This window comes from Eleginops maclovinus, chromosome 5, assembly GCF_036324505.1.
Source record: "Eleginops maclovinus isolate JMC-PN-2008 ecotype Puerto Natales chromosome 5, JC_Emac_rtc_rv5, whole genome shotgun sequence".
Lineage (NCBI taxonomy): Eukaryota > Metazoa > Chordata > Actinopteri > Perciformes > Eleginopidae > Eleginops > Eleginops maclovinus.
This window is the reverse complement of record NC_086353.1, coordinates 16,497,040-16,511,480: the sequence shown is the minus strand read 5'-3', so window position 1 is coordinate 16,511,480 and position 14,441 is coordinate 16,497,040. Positions and strand designations below refer to the sequence as shown.

At 41.0% G+C, this 14,441-nt stretch overlaps 1 long non-coding RNA gene and 1 pseudogene across 1 annotated transcript; one reads left to right on the top strand and one right to left on the bottom strand.

Moving 5' to 3' along the window:
- The first annotated feature begins 1,680 nt into the window (after nucleotides 1–1,680).
- On the top strand, nucleotides 1,681–3,550 carry LOC134863982 (uncharacterized). Its single transcript, XR_010165770.1, has 2 exons — nucleotides 1,681–2,104; nucleotides 2,700–3,550. It is a non-coding gene; the product is annotated as an uncharacterized LOC134863982 (long non-coding RNA).
- On the bottom strand, nucleotides 2,965–9,765 carry LOC134863981 (bifunctional UDP-N-acetylglucosamine 2-epimerase/N-acetylmannosamine kinase-like; annotated as a pseudogene).
- Between the last annotated feature and the right edge of the window lie 4,676 nt (nucleotides 9,766–14,441).

Here is a 14,441-nt window from a genome sequence, read left to right as displayed (position 1 = left end):
TGCGATTAATTAGTTAATTTTTTTAATCGATTGACAGCGCTAGTTTAAATATGTTGAGCCCAAAAGGGTGTTTTTAGGCAGAGATGAGAACAGAACAGAAAGATGTGCATATTATGTTCCTGTGTTAAACACTTTGAAGAGTAAGCTAGGGTCAGATTTCTGGCAGGGGCTCATGTCAGTAGATCCTAATGATGCCTCCATACCAGATGTTCTATGTGACAGCTGTGATGGTAAGGTGTTTAAATCCAACACTTTTTTTCAGGAAAACCCAACTTGTCTTAAGTTGGTCTTATACCAGGATGCATTTGAAGTGGTGAACCCTTTGGGTTCTGCAAAAAAGAGGCACAACATTTTGGCTGTGTACTTCTCACTACTAAATTTCCCCCCTCATGTTTGATCAAATGTTGATCACATGCAGCTGGTTTTGCTGTGTAGAGAGAAGGACTTTAAAGAATTTGGCCATGCCAAAGTTTCCTCAGAGTTGCTGGCTGACTTGAAAATACTGGAGGAGAATGGGATAACAATGGCAGATGAAACTGTCGTTAAAGGAACTCTTTACTGCATTGCTGGAGACAACCTGGGCTCGCATTGCATTGGTGGATTTACTGAAAATTTCAGTTCCTCCGAATATTTCTGCAAATACTTTCTAATTTCTCGAACTCAATTTGGCGGTGATGACCCAACTTCATGTGGACCAGAGCGCACCACTGAAAGTTACAGGTCTGCAGTTTATCGGTTAGAGACTGAAGATGTGTCAGATGTTCAAGGAATAAAGTTCAGATCAGTGTTTAACTCTTTGATCCACTTTGATGTTTGTCTGCCTGGTTTGCCCCCATGTCTTGGCCATGACATTTTTGAGGGTGTCCCCTCTTATGATGATGCACTTTACCTGAGACATTTTGTTAAGAAAAAGAGATGGTTCACATAGTCTATTTTGAACAGGCGCATTAAGCAGTTCAAATATAAAACCACAGATGCTTCCTCCAAGCCATGTGAGGTCAGTCCTAAAACACTTAGACTTTCTGGTCATGCTGTACAGAACTGGACATTTTTAAGACTGTTGCCTCTTATAATTGGAGACAGTGCAAGAGCCACAGGATGATGTGTGGCATTTACTCTACAAATGAAAGAGATAGTTGACTTGATTTGTGCTCAGAAAATCTCCAGGCCTCAGGTTACTTACCTGGATGCTCTCATTCAGGAATATTTAGATTCCAGGAAAGCACTGTTTCCAGATAACAACTTGAGACCAAAACATCATTATTTACGGCACTATCCAGGATTGATTCTAAAATTTGGCCCACTGATGCGATTATGGACTATGCGCTTTGAGAGCAAACATAGTTACTTTAAAAGATGTGCAAGGCATTTGAAGAATTTGAAAAATCTGTGTCTCACTCTTTCAGAAAGACATCAGATGTTTCAGGCCTATCTTTCAGCTGGGTCAGTAAGTTCTCCAGCCTTGCAAATGAAAGACAGCTCGCCATTTTACATTTTAGTGAACAAGTTAAAGATGCAGTCTTACAATTTGACTTCACTGAAATAAATACAAAGATTCCTGTAGATGTGCAATATAATGGAATAACATACAAGAAGGGCCAATTTGTTGTCACTAGGAATGATGACTTAGGGGAGTTTGGTGAACTCATCCTCATTGTAGTGATTTTCTGATGAGAGTATATTCAGCAGAATTTCTTCCACACTACCACATGTACTCAGTGAAAAATGAAAGTGAAAGATTGCAATGCCTACACATTAATGAACAGATCGACATGTGGCCATTATCATCTTACATGAAAAATGGATACCAGATAGTCCCATTGAAGCACAGTGTAATGTCAGAGTAGATGCTTAGATGTCAGTTGGCCAAAGGCCAAATTCTTTTTTGTGTTTATGTACTGTATCTGACAGATATGGCTGAGTCACAGAGGATACGCAGTTTTTCCAGATCTTCCTGTAGCAGTTTTCAATTCAGTAGTAGATACTTTGAAGGCACTCGGTGCGGGGACCACAGATGATCTGCAGTACATTACAGAAGCAGACTTGCTGCCGGTGTTGAAGCCAATACAAGCCAGAAGACTTGTTGCTGCCTGGGCCCAGAACAGTAAGTGTATTGAAATTAATACAGTTTCATAACAATTAAAAATTGCCATCACACCAGAGCACAAACTATCTAGTTATTTAATGATACATTACATTTTCAACAGAGCAGTATTGTCATGGTTTCGGGTTTGTTTTCCTTAGTTTCACTGTGTTCTAGAACTTTTAGTTTGTAGTCTTATGTGTGTGTTCATTTTCATGTTCCTGTATTTTGGTTCCTGTTTTACAACAGTGTTTAGTTGTGTCACTGTTCACACCCCTTGTTTTACTTCCTGGTTTCAAGCGTTCTCTTGTTCCTTGTGTCTCCTTGTTTGTGATGGATCCCTGTCCACTTGTGTCTTGCTATCTCATTAGTTTCCCAGTGTATTTAAGCCCTTGTGTTTCTTCCGCTCTTTGCTGTGTCATGTTGGTTTTTAAGCTCATGTTGTTCAAGTTCCTCAAGCTGCTTTTCTGCCCTTTTGTGTTTTGTAAGTAAAGATACTTATTTGTTTGAAAACTTGCTTTGTCGTGCATTTGGGTCGAGCTCTCCTCTTCACATTGTGACAAGCATATCATTCAGGATTTCATGTTTTTTAATCTCCTTTGTTCTTCTGTTACAGACTCAGCCACTCCAACCTCAGTGTGTCCTTCTCCGGTGTTCGTCTGTTCCTCTCCAGCTTCTCCCTCACCAGCATCATCCACAGCCACCTCGTCTCATTTCTTTCTTGTTATAGTATTTAACAATACAATTGTTTATTTCAGCCCTCAATTGTTATTTGTGTATTAATATATGTATTTTTCATGAAGGTGTTTCTTCTCAATAAATCCTGAGAGAGGCACCAAAGTCGAGTGGAAGAAAAACAAGAAAGAAGAAGAAGACAAGAAGAAGAAGACATACTTTTATTAATCCCTTACAGGGAAATTGCTTTTCTCTACTCTGTTGTGTTGACACACATTACACACACAGAGGATATACATGCACAAACACAGAGGAAATACATGCACACACAACCACATGCAGAGGAGAGGTGGCAGAGCAGAGAGGCAGCCACGTACCTGGCGCCAAGGGAGCAGATAGAGTTTAGGTGCCTTGCTCAAGGGCACCTCGGCAGTGGCCTAGGAGGAGAACTGGCACCTCTCCAGCTACCAGCTCACTCCATATTTTTTTTGGTCTGATCGGGACGTGAACGTGACGTGAAGACCAAGTCCCTACTGACTGAGTCACTGCCGCCCAAAAAAAAAGTACTCCCAGTCAATCCCAGAGTCCTCACTCTGATTGCAGACCTTGCAGACTATGAGTGGACATAGACATACCCTACTAACCCTAACCCTTTAGAGTTGAGTGTTTTGGAACAATGTGTTAAAGTGTACTGTACTGCAGATATTTGTTAAAATTGTATCAAATAGTGAATTGAAAGTTCTGAGCACCAATGTATTTTTCCTTTTTTGATCATTAAAATATTAAATACAACTTACCTTGTATGTAGTTTTTTCTCATGGACTTTGTTTTAGTAAGTTTGGAGTTGAATATATTAATATTTTAGATGTAACCTGACTAACTAATCAAATTAAAAGGGAGCCACTTTGTTTAATATTATGTATTAGAAGTGAAGTCATTACATTCTACTGTTAATTTCACAATAAAATCCTGTCATATTTCATGGCAAAACCTTTTTTGTACTGCATTTTAAGGGAATTTATATAGGAAAAAGTAGTATTTTGTTTTGCAGGCTTAATTTTACAGTAAAGCACTCATATTTCACAGCACAACATTTCTTTGTACGACATTTTCAGGGAATTTATATGGGGAAAAGTAGTATTTTATATTACAGACTGTTAACTGCACAGTGAAACAGTCTTATTTAATGGCAAAAACGTTATTTATATGGTGTTCGTACAGTATTTTCATGTTAATTATATGGCAAAATGGTGTTTCATTCAGTGGTAAAAACCTGCATTTATATGGTAAAATATGGAATCAAACTCCAACTTAACTGTAAAATCAGCAGTACTGATATCCTAATAGTACATAAAGTTCTACCGTGTTTTTTACGGTAAAGTTCTGGCAACCACAGCTGCCAGTTTTTTACAGTAAAAATAATGTTTTAACAGTGCAGAGGGTTCTGGCAAGCTCAGGTTACAAACATTGTGTAGAAGAACAAGAAGAACATTGTCTTCCTGGAACCTTTTTTTCCAACTGCTCGTCCTGCGTGGCGTGCAACTCTTCCAGCTCCACCTTGGCTTTATCCTTCCACTCAGACTCCTGCTTGATAGAGTTTTCATCTGGTGAGGGAAAACAGCGAGGAGAGGGTCAATAAAAAAAGTAAAGTGTCAGGAATGACAGGGAGGGTGTGGCTCAGTGAGTTAGTGTGCTGATCTTCAGATCAGGAGAGCACTGGTTCATCCCCACTGCAGTCAGCTTGCCACTGTGTCCCTGGGCAAGACACTTCTACACCAAATTGCTCCTGTGGGGATTGTCCACCGTATTGAGTGTATGCAAGTCGCTTTGGATAAAAGCGTCTAGCAAGTAACATGTAATGTAAATGTAATGAATGATAATAACTTAAGGGCAGCACACATTTTACACACAGCCCAACATAATATTACAAATAAACAGCTATGTTTGAATCTTTATCACTTGGCTTGGATCTCAAAATGTCTCTCTACACTTCTTAGGCAGCAATGGCCCATCCTGTTCCCTAATAAAAACCCTCTGGTCAATGCTTACCTAGCAACAGCAGCCGTTCGCTTTGCTCCTCTCTCCACTTGCGAAGACTTTCAGGTTCAGCCTGCAGCAGGTCTGCACTTGAAATTGCTGCATAGGCATCAGATGGGCCGTTGATTTCCTGAGAACAAAGACGTTTAGAGATAAAGGTGTTCACAGAAAATTATTTTATCAAGGTCAAATATAAAGATATGGCAAATTATCCAAATTATTAATATTTGTTCACTATAATCCGGAAGTTCTATTCCTGCTTTCAATTTGCATATAGTGGGACTGTTGTTAGAAGCGCATTACAGTTTGTGGGGAATAACTGCCCACCTTTGAGTTTAATCAGCTTAGAGTCTGTCAGTGCTAAGAAGACCTGACACTGCAAAAGGCAGCAATTTTGCCACAACAGCACAGGAAAGGGAAGTTAGACAGAATCCTCCAGATATTTAAACATCTGAGGTTAGCATTGAACTCTCACTGCTAGTGCTCAAAGGAAACAAATATTTTCACCACTTAAATTTGACAAAAACAGATATTTTTAAATACAATTAAAGGCATGCATGGTGGCTGCACAAAGGGAAGAAAAACATTTGAGCAAATCTCAACATCCCATCGGCAAGGCTGCTTTATGGTCTTATAATCTATTTTACCGCAACTGCTTCACCCATCTAACTTTTTATTGGCAAATTCTTCTTCAGCGATCAAACAAAGAAATATGTTTGATTTGTAAAATGAAGTGTGTAACTTTGTGAGCATGAATAGGCTGAAAAAGTCTGCTCATGCAAACACAGGTGTAAATGACATAAAAAAGTTCATTTCATAATAAGTTAAATAAATAAGTACTTTGTTTCATGTTATATCAAAGTTGAAAGGTAGCATTGTTTAGAAGGCAGTTTGTGTTATGTTTGCCAGTGCATCCTGACTGTGAGTTTCTGTGGTTTGGTGCCTCGGAACCAATGTTTGTTCGTTGTGTGTTGGTACTGCCTTTTTTGTGACGTACTGTGAAGCACATTGTGGGCTGGGCAGGCGTCGTTATCAAAGCTGCTGCAGTATTGTTGTAAGACAGGTCTATTCAACTTCATTAGCAAGTGGGCGAAATAGGAAAATCACAGGGGGTTTGTGGGCCACACAATACTTTGTCAAGGAATCACAACAAATAACTCTTACTTACAGTAGTGTTAATAGATACTAATACATTAAATTAACTATTAGAACACTTGCTTCCCTTTTTTTCACTTTAATTGTGTAACCATAAATCATTGCAGAAAGTAACCAGTCCATACAAAAGAAGTAGGAAAGCTATGGTTACAAGGCTCGACACAAAAGTGCACAATGTTGCATCTTTACAACTAAGGAGACATGAGGTTTTTTCCCTCCAACAGTTCCATGTCCACTAATGTACAAAACAAAATGAACATAATAAAACGGTATTCATCACATTAACAGTAAGTAGCTCTGTTTATAATATCCTCAACACTTCCAAGCATACATAAGGTGCTTTGAAAACAACACAAATCCATAAAATGTAATGCTAAATGCAAATTGAACATAGGAAAACAATAGCCATCAGACTCACACTAACATTCATGTCTTGGAAACATTTTTACAGTTTGCAAAACAGTGAGTAGGCTTGTTTGAATGACCATAACATGAATGACCATAAAACCAGATCTGCATACCATACATCAGACTTCTTTCATTTCAGTGAGAGAAATTACATTGCCTTGATTTAGCTATTTCAGCATAGTTTGGCTCATAAGTGGTAAGAGCAATCCTGAGACACTCATGCAACTTCTCATTGGTCATGGGGCAATGTGCCCTAGTTTTGATGGCATTGATATGAGAAAAGCTAGACTCACAAGTATAGGTAGATCCAAACATTGTCAGTATAAACAAGGCCACCTTCCTCATTGTGGGGTACTGATACTGGCTAACATGGTTAGACCAAAAGTCTACCACACCCTCAGACTGCAGTGGCTGTTTTAAAGCAAAGGAAGACTGCACATCAACCAGCTCCATCTGAAAGAGGCTCTCATCAATGCAAGACAGTACCTCTTTTACTTTTACACAGAAGTCTGCATTAGGCTTGATGCAAAATGGGTCACGAGCAAACTGCAATACCTCAATTGGAATAATGGAAATATACAGTACATTAGACAATTTTGAAAGGAGTGGGATGAAAAATAGTTGTAACTCCAACTTTACATTTTGTTTTGATGAAAAAATGTCTATATCAACACATTTCGCAGGGCTTCAAAATGGATCTTATCCAAGTGTATACCAAATTATTCAGTGCTTCACTAGGGATTTAATCCATCTCTTGACCTTCCTGTCAGGGAGCAAATCAGGACCATAGTCATGGCAGCTTCAGCAGGTAACTTTGATCTTGTTTTCTGTTATGCATACCCGTTTCTCTGCCAGTTTGTGTTGATCCTAGGTTAATGACCGGCGTGCCGAAGGCCCCTGCCTGTCGTACCCCGCAGCTGCTGTTCCCGATCATGCACCCGGCGTGGCTCACCAGCTGGATGAAATGGTCGAAGGGAATGTGCTTCACGGCCTTGAAGTTAGGGTGCTGCTCAATGCCTTTCTTTCGCATCACACGCACCATCTCCTTACTTCCTGTTTACCCAGAAAGGTGCGGTTCATTTATTTAATAACATTTAAAAAAGGGAAACAATCTCCAATCCAAGAAGGCTTGAATCATAGTTTTACATGTCAGAATACAGTCACAAATAGAAGAAAACATGAAAGAACCAGTGAGAGGAACTAACCGGCATCAATGTTAGGGAAGAGGATGAGGGTCTTTTTATTGAAGGAAATAAGGGCGTCCAGCATCAGCCCGTAGATCTTAATGGAGTTGTGGATGTCAGTGGTAACCGGGTGCTGCAAAGCCAAAATGTAGCCTGAATCCTGCACCTTGTCACCTGCAAAATGAATTAACACCCCACAAATGACATTCAAACACACTCTACATGTCAACTATTATATTTCCTTCCCATGACTTTATCCCCACGTACCAAGCCAGCTCCTGATGATATCCATGTAGTCGTATCTGTGATTATTTGACAGCAGCTTATCTTAGGAAGGGCAGCCAGCCAGCAGGATGCGAGAGTGGTCCTCACACATGGCAATGAGGTGCTGCTCGGCCCGGCATGTGCAGCAGGCGTGGTAATGGGCCAGTTTACTGATGGCATGACGGATTGAGTCGTCAATTGTACCACTCACCTAGACAAAAAAGGAAGACAGAAATGTAGTTTGTCATTGGATAACATTTACAACAGTAAACAATTGTAAACGAAGCAGAAAGACGATTTCTCATTCATTTAATTAGTTCTATTAATCTATGGTTCTATTCTTTACTTTTAGATAGGTAACAAAAAGTATTATTGCATTATAAAAAGACTGTCTAGTGCAACAAAAAATAATATACATGACTGGATTCTTCAAAGTGAAACTTCTCTTTTATTCTCTCGTGCCCTGCCTCCTCACCTCTCCTCCCTCCAGGTGAAGTATCCTAATGTTCATCAGGGCCGCAGCCGTTGCAAGGGCTAGCGCGTCAAACCGGTCACCATGGACGACCAGGATGTCAGGGCTCAGCCTTTGGAGCACATCGGGGAGTTTCACAAGTGCCAGCCCAACACTCTCCACCATGGCTGCCTCATCCTCTCCTCTCACAATGGTGTGGAGCTTGGAGCCGATGTCAAAGTCGTCCTGCTCGATCATACGGAAAGTGTTTCTGCAGAGGGAAGGTAGGTAAAGGCAAGTTTAAGAAAAACCTGAGTAAATGACATGACATGTGGGTGATTATGGACTGTTGTGTTAGCTTCTGCATTCCATTAAATTCATATACTTCCTTTTTCTGCTACCGGACTACAGCAGTAAACATATTTAGAAGGAAGCCACTGTGGCAGTTTCATACCCGTAATCATCGATGAGATGAGAGCCCAGCACTACGACCTCCAGTTCAAATTCCTCAGGGTTGTTTTTGATCCCAAACATGATGGGGGCCAGCTTGGAGTAGTCCGCTCTGTTGCATGTTGCTACACACACCCTCACTTTCCTCTTACACTACACAACACGCACATAAACAAACAGCATTTGTTTAACATGCACTAGATATAGAAACAAAGCCCTCCCTCTATTAGTAATGTTTAATCATTCAAATACAAATGACTACAAAACAACAAGTATGTTATTGTATAATGTCTATGTCATTTTCTGGCGAAATTCTGGCCCCGCCCATTTTGGAGGGAAAACATTTGCTGTCTTTGAATGATGGTTAATACAGATTCTGATGTTTTCGACAATCACATCACAAAATGAAGACACTGCGCTTTTTTTATCTACAAGAAGCCCAATCATGTTTGTCAGACAGGAAAAATATTAAAAAAGGTCACTGGAGATTGATGATCTGTGCCACGCCAAGTGACATAGGTGTTACTCTCATCCATAGTGATGGACAATGTTCTAAATAAACTCTCATTTTCACATTGGGCCAAAGACACAAAGCCATACCTGATTCACTTCTGTTGTGTGTTTCCTCTCCATCTTTTCTCTGCACCTTTGCATTCTCAGATTGTATCTCTCCTAGAAAACAAAGACAAAAGGGGGAGTCATATCTAGTAATGAGTTTGTAAAGCAAAATAACATCCGTCATTCTCAACACGTAACGCACCCACAGGTTATACTCACTTGGGCCTTCTGAATATTCAGATGCTGTAGCATGGAAACACAACAAAACTACAGTACAATTTTTTCACATTTTCCGCACATAACACATTGTTGAACTTTCCTGTCACTGTCCCAGACCGTAGTAGAGGAGAACAGGGGAAGACTCTGTAGTCTTCCAGGGTCGAGGTTCAGTAACCCACTTTGCAAAATAAGGCAGAGAGGCTAGCTTGTCTTGGTAGGCCGTGGCATTTATTCAGGTTCTTAACTTACAGGTATGATAGACATACTTTTTCTGCTGCTTCCTTTTCACCTTCTCAAACACAATCAACGAGTTCGCTCACCCCTCGCTCTACCATGCCCACACATGCATGCGCCACACCCCTCTCTCTCTGTTAAAGGGATAGCAATCTGACTGCATGAACCTTATAGCATAACAACAGGCTGACACATGTTTTTCCAGAGATGGGAAACATGCTGTGGGAAAGTGCTTTGGGTGTCAAGGTGAAGGTCACACACTCACACTTATAAACTATATTTTTATAAATCCCCCACTGTACGAAAGTGAAGTCAAATTATCCCAGATAGGGGGGCTGCCTTCTTTAGGTATTTCAGAGTCATTTTGGGGCCAGATATTGCAGTATTAATTGAGGGACTGGAGCGGAGTACCCATCAACACCAATCATGGCCATGGCTTGTTAGCCACGTAGCTGCTACATTAGCACAGTGGTAGATGTTTGGCTAGAAATCAAAAACTAATTATGAACTTTACTGTAATTACATGACCTTTCACACGCCCTACTTACTGTCAATGCAGCTTTCAACCAGGAAATATCACAATCTTTTTATAATGCACCACCTAGAAAAATTTATAAATATGTTGGCCCATGTCCCATCTGCTAACATGGTGACAGGATGTATGACATTTACCACACCCGGCAAACAGGGCGTGATGTCAAATTATCGAGAACATTATAAAAAGGTGAACTCAGTCAAGCTCTATAAACAAAAAAGGCGTTGCTGTTTAAATGTGGGGTCAGATCAGTTTCATATTCACCTTGTACAGTGGGGCAAAAAAGTATTTAGTCAGCCACCAATTGTGCAAGTTCTCCCATTTAAAAAGATGAGAGAGGCCTGTAAGTTTTATCATAGGTATACCTCAACTATGAGAGACAGAATGAGAAAAAAAAAATCCAGGAAATCACATTGTAGGATTTTTAATGAATTAATTGGTAAATTCCTCGGTAAAATAAGTATTTGGTCACCTACAAACAAGCAAGATTTCTGGCTCTCACAGACCTGTAACTTCTTCTTTAAGAGGCTCCTCTGTCCTCCACTCGTTACCTGTATTAATGGCACCTTTTTGAACTCGTTATCAGTATAAAAGACACCTGTCCACAACCTCAAACAGTCATACTCCAAACTCCACTATGGCCAAGACCAAAGAGCTGTCAAAGGAGACCAGAGACACAATTGTAGACCTGCACCAGGCTGGGAAAACTGAATCTGCGATAGGTAAGCAGCTTGGTGTGAAGAAATCGACTGTGGGAGCAATTATTAGAAAATGGAAGACATACAAGACCACTGCTAATCTCCCTCGATCTGGGGCTCCACGCAAGATCTCACCCGTGGGGTCGAAATGATCACAAGAACGGTGAGCAAAAATCCCAGAACCACACGGGGGGACCTAGTGGATGACCTGCAGAGAGCTGGGACCAAAGTAACAGAGGCTACCATCAGTAACACACTACGCCGCCAGGGACTTAAATCCTGCAGTTCCAGATGTGTCCCCCTGCTTAAGCCAGTACATGTCCAGGCCCGTCTGAAGTTTGCTAGAGGGCATTTGGATGATCCAGAAGAGGATTGGGAGAATGTCATATGGTCAGATGAAACCAAAATAGAACTTTTTGGTAAAAACTCAACTCGTCGTGTTTGGAGGAGAAAGAATGCAGAGTTGCATCCAAAGAACACCATACCTACTGTGAAGCATGGGGGTGGAAACATCATGCTTTGGGGCTGTTTTTCTGCAAAGGGACCAGGACGACTGATCCTTGTAAAGGAAAGAATGAATGGGGCCATGTATCGTGAGATTTTGAGTGAAAACATCCTCCCATCAGCAAGGGCACTGAAGATGAAGCGTGGCTGGGTCTTTCAGCATGACAATGATCCCAAACACACCGCCAGGGCAACGAAGGAGTGGCTTCGTAAGAAGCATTTCAAGGTCCTGGAGTGGCCTAGCCAGTCTCCAGATCTCAACCCCATAGAAAATCTTTGGAGGGAGTTGAAAGTCTGTGTTGCCCAGCGACAGCCCCAAAACATCACTGCTTTAGAGGAGATCTGCATGGAGGAATGGGCCAAAATACCAGCAACAGTGTGTGAAAACCTTGTGAAGACTTACAGAAAACGTTTGACCTCTGTCATTGCCAACAAAGGGTATATAACAAAGTATTGAGATGAACTTTTGTTATTGACCAAATACATATTTTCCACAATCATTTGAAAATAAATTCTTTAAAAATCAGACAATGTGATTTCCTGGATTTTCTTTTTCTCATTCTGTCTCTCATAGTTGAGGTATACCTATGATAAAAATTACAGGCCACTCTCATCATTTTAAATGGGAGAACTTGCACAATTGGTGGCTGACTAAATACTTTTTTGCCCCACTGTATTTCAGGATCCACACAAATGTTTTTCAAAGCACACACAAATGCGTTCGGTTTCACATGTGCAAAATGATGCAATCGCGCCTAGCAGCATGCTAGCTAACAGCTATAGATGCCCCTAGCATTGGCTACATATGAGTAACAGCGACACACGAAAACAGACCAGACAAGACCAAATAACAATGTGTGTTTTTTTAATCACCCTATCATAAAATATTCTGCCAAAATTGCAAGCCCATTTTAAATCAAATGGGCTACAGACTCACATGACCACCACCAGGGCTGGACTGGGACCAAAAAATGGCCCTGGCATTTTTGGCCATGGCGGCCCACAATGTTTATTTATACGATATGCTGAGGCACACGACATACCAGAGGATATATGTGCACATTGTGTTTCAAAAAGTAAAAATAAAGCGCAGTAGCCTACATGGAAGAGCTGTTAAGAGTTTAACATGTTAAAAAAATGTATACGCTCTTTTACTTACAGAGACTTTCATCTTGGGAGAGATGGCTACAGTGCCACAATTCCCATCTTGAAGTGAAAGTGGTTGTCAAAGAAACACTGCTAGAAATGTCTTTTCAGTATTTAATAATAATAAAAGAAATATACTGTTTATACAAATACAAATAAGACAATTAGGCCTACAATAAGACCATGCATCCATGTAAAAAAAAAGCTCCTCAAAGTGGCACCATATGCTGAGACAAAAGGCTGCTAGACCTTGGTGCTAATGAAAGAAAAAGAACACATGTGAACTCCACATCAGGGAAAGGCAAACCCAAACCTTCACTCCAAATATGCTAAATGTGAATAATGCCTGTGAGCCACACCAATGAAAGGCACATCCCTGGAACATCCCTGAGGGACAGGGCAGCTGGTTGAGAAAATGTTGAATGGCCCTCCAATAATCCTGAGAGAGGAGGAGAGGAGAGAGCAAAGCAATAATCACATTACTTTCTGTCAAAACGTGTAATTAAACCACTCATTTAACACAAATGTATTTATTTATCATAAATCTCACCTTAAAAAAGCAGTTTCTTCATTAATTCGCTCTTCTCCGCAACTCTGTCAATCACTGTGTCAGTATCAAGGGACACAAGGACATCCTTCTCAATGGCCATCAACATAAAGGCTTCCAGATTGCTGGCAGACAGGCAACTCCTCAGTCTGTTTTTGATGTAGCGGAGGGTTGAAAATGACCGCTCACAGGACACCTGAGTTATTGACAGGGTCAGCAAAAACTTGTATGCCAACCCAAGTAGGGGGTATGCGTGAGTCAGCATATTAAATCTGAGAAGGATTTTGTAGCAGCACAGGGGGCACTCTTTGCAAGAGACACAGGTTTTGCTTATTATGTCCATCTTTTCTTGATCATCTGATTCCTCTTCAACTGCTCTAGTTGTGTAGTCATCCAAGGGCGATTGTACCAGCCTGTCCCATTGCTGTGCCAAGTTTCTCAGTTCAATTTGTAGATTGGTAACAGTTGCCCTGCTGTCATATACAACTAGGCACTTGCTGAGTTCTTCAAGTGCAGATTCAGGGAGCGCACTGCCACTGGTCTGGATAAGTGGGAAGTTTTTGGAATGTAGGAGGGATAAATCTGCATACAGGGTGCCATGGGTGAAGAATCTTTGGTGCATGGCCTCAACAGCTGTATCAAGAATCTGGTGATGAACATTGACCTCATAAGCCTTTTCTGAATCACTCAGGCTTTCATCCTGGGCCATCTCTCCTGGTAAGACTTTCTTCCTCCTCACCCTTTTTTGAGGCAGTGCAGCCTCCACTTCCAAATCTAGTTCATCGTGCTCCTCTAGCTTTTCATTTGCCCAATGGACAAAACAGTCAGCTGCATCTTTGACTGCCGGGAAATCTCTTGCTATCTTTTTCAGTGAATCTTGTGTTGTGGTGACCATCCTATGTGCTGAGAGGATGTCCATTCCTCTGGTCTGTAGGTATTTTGATAGTGGTGAGGTGAACTCAAATATCCGGAGGAATAACTGAGCTGTTAGGACAGTTTCATATCGGAGTAAGCCATCTCGGTATACTCTGGCTTTGGTTTGTGCATTTGATCCAAGTGTATCCAGCTTCACTATGGCAGAGAGTGTGGACACCACTTCAACAAAGAGGCCACCAGGTCTGCCATAGTTTCCGAAAACTTTCCTCAGGGCATGATGTTTAGCCCACCATCTCGTCTCTCCAATTGTTGAAATGCGTTTGTGCCTCTTGTCCTGGCTCTCGGTCTCCCACACACTCACCCTTGTATATGATTCCCTGATGAATACAGCAATGTTGTTCAGCAGGTCAAATAGTG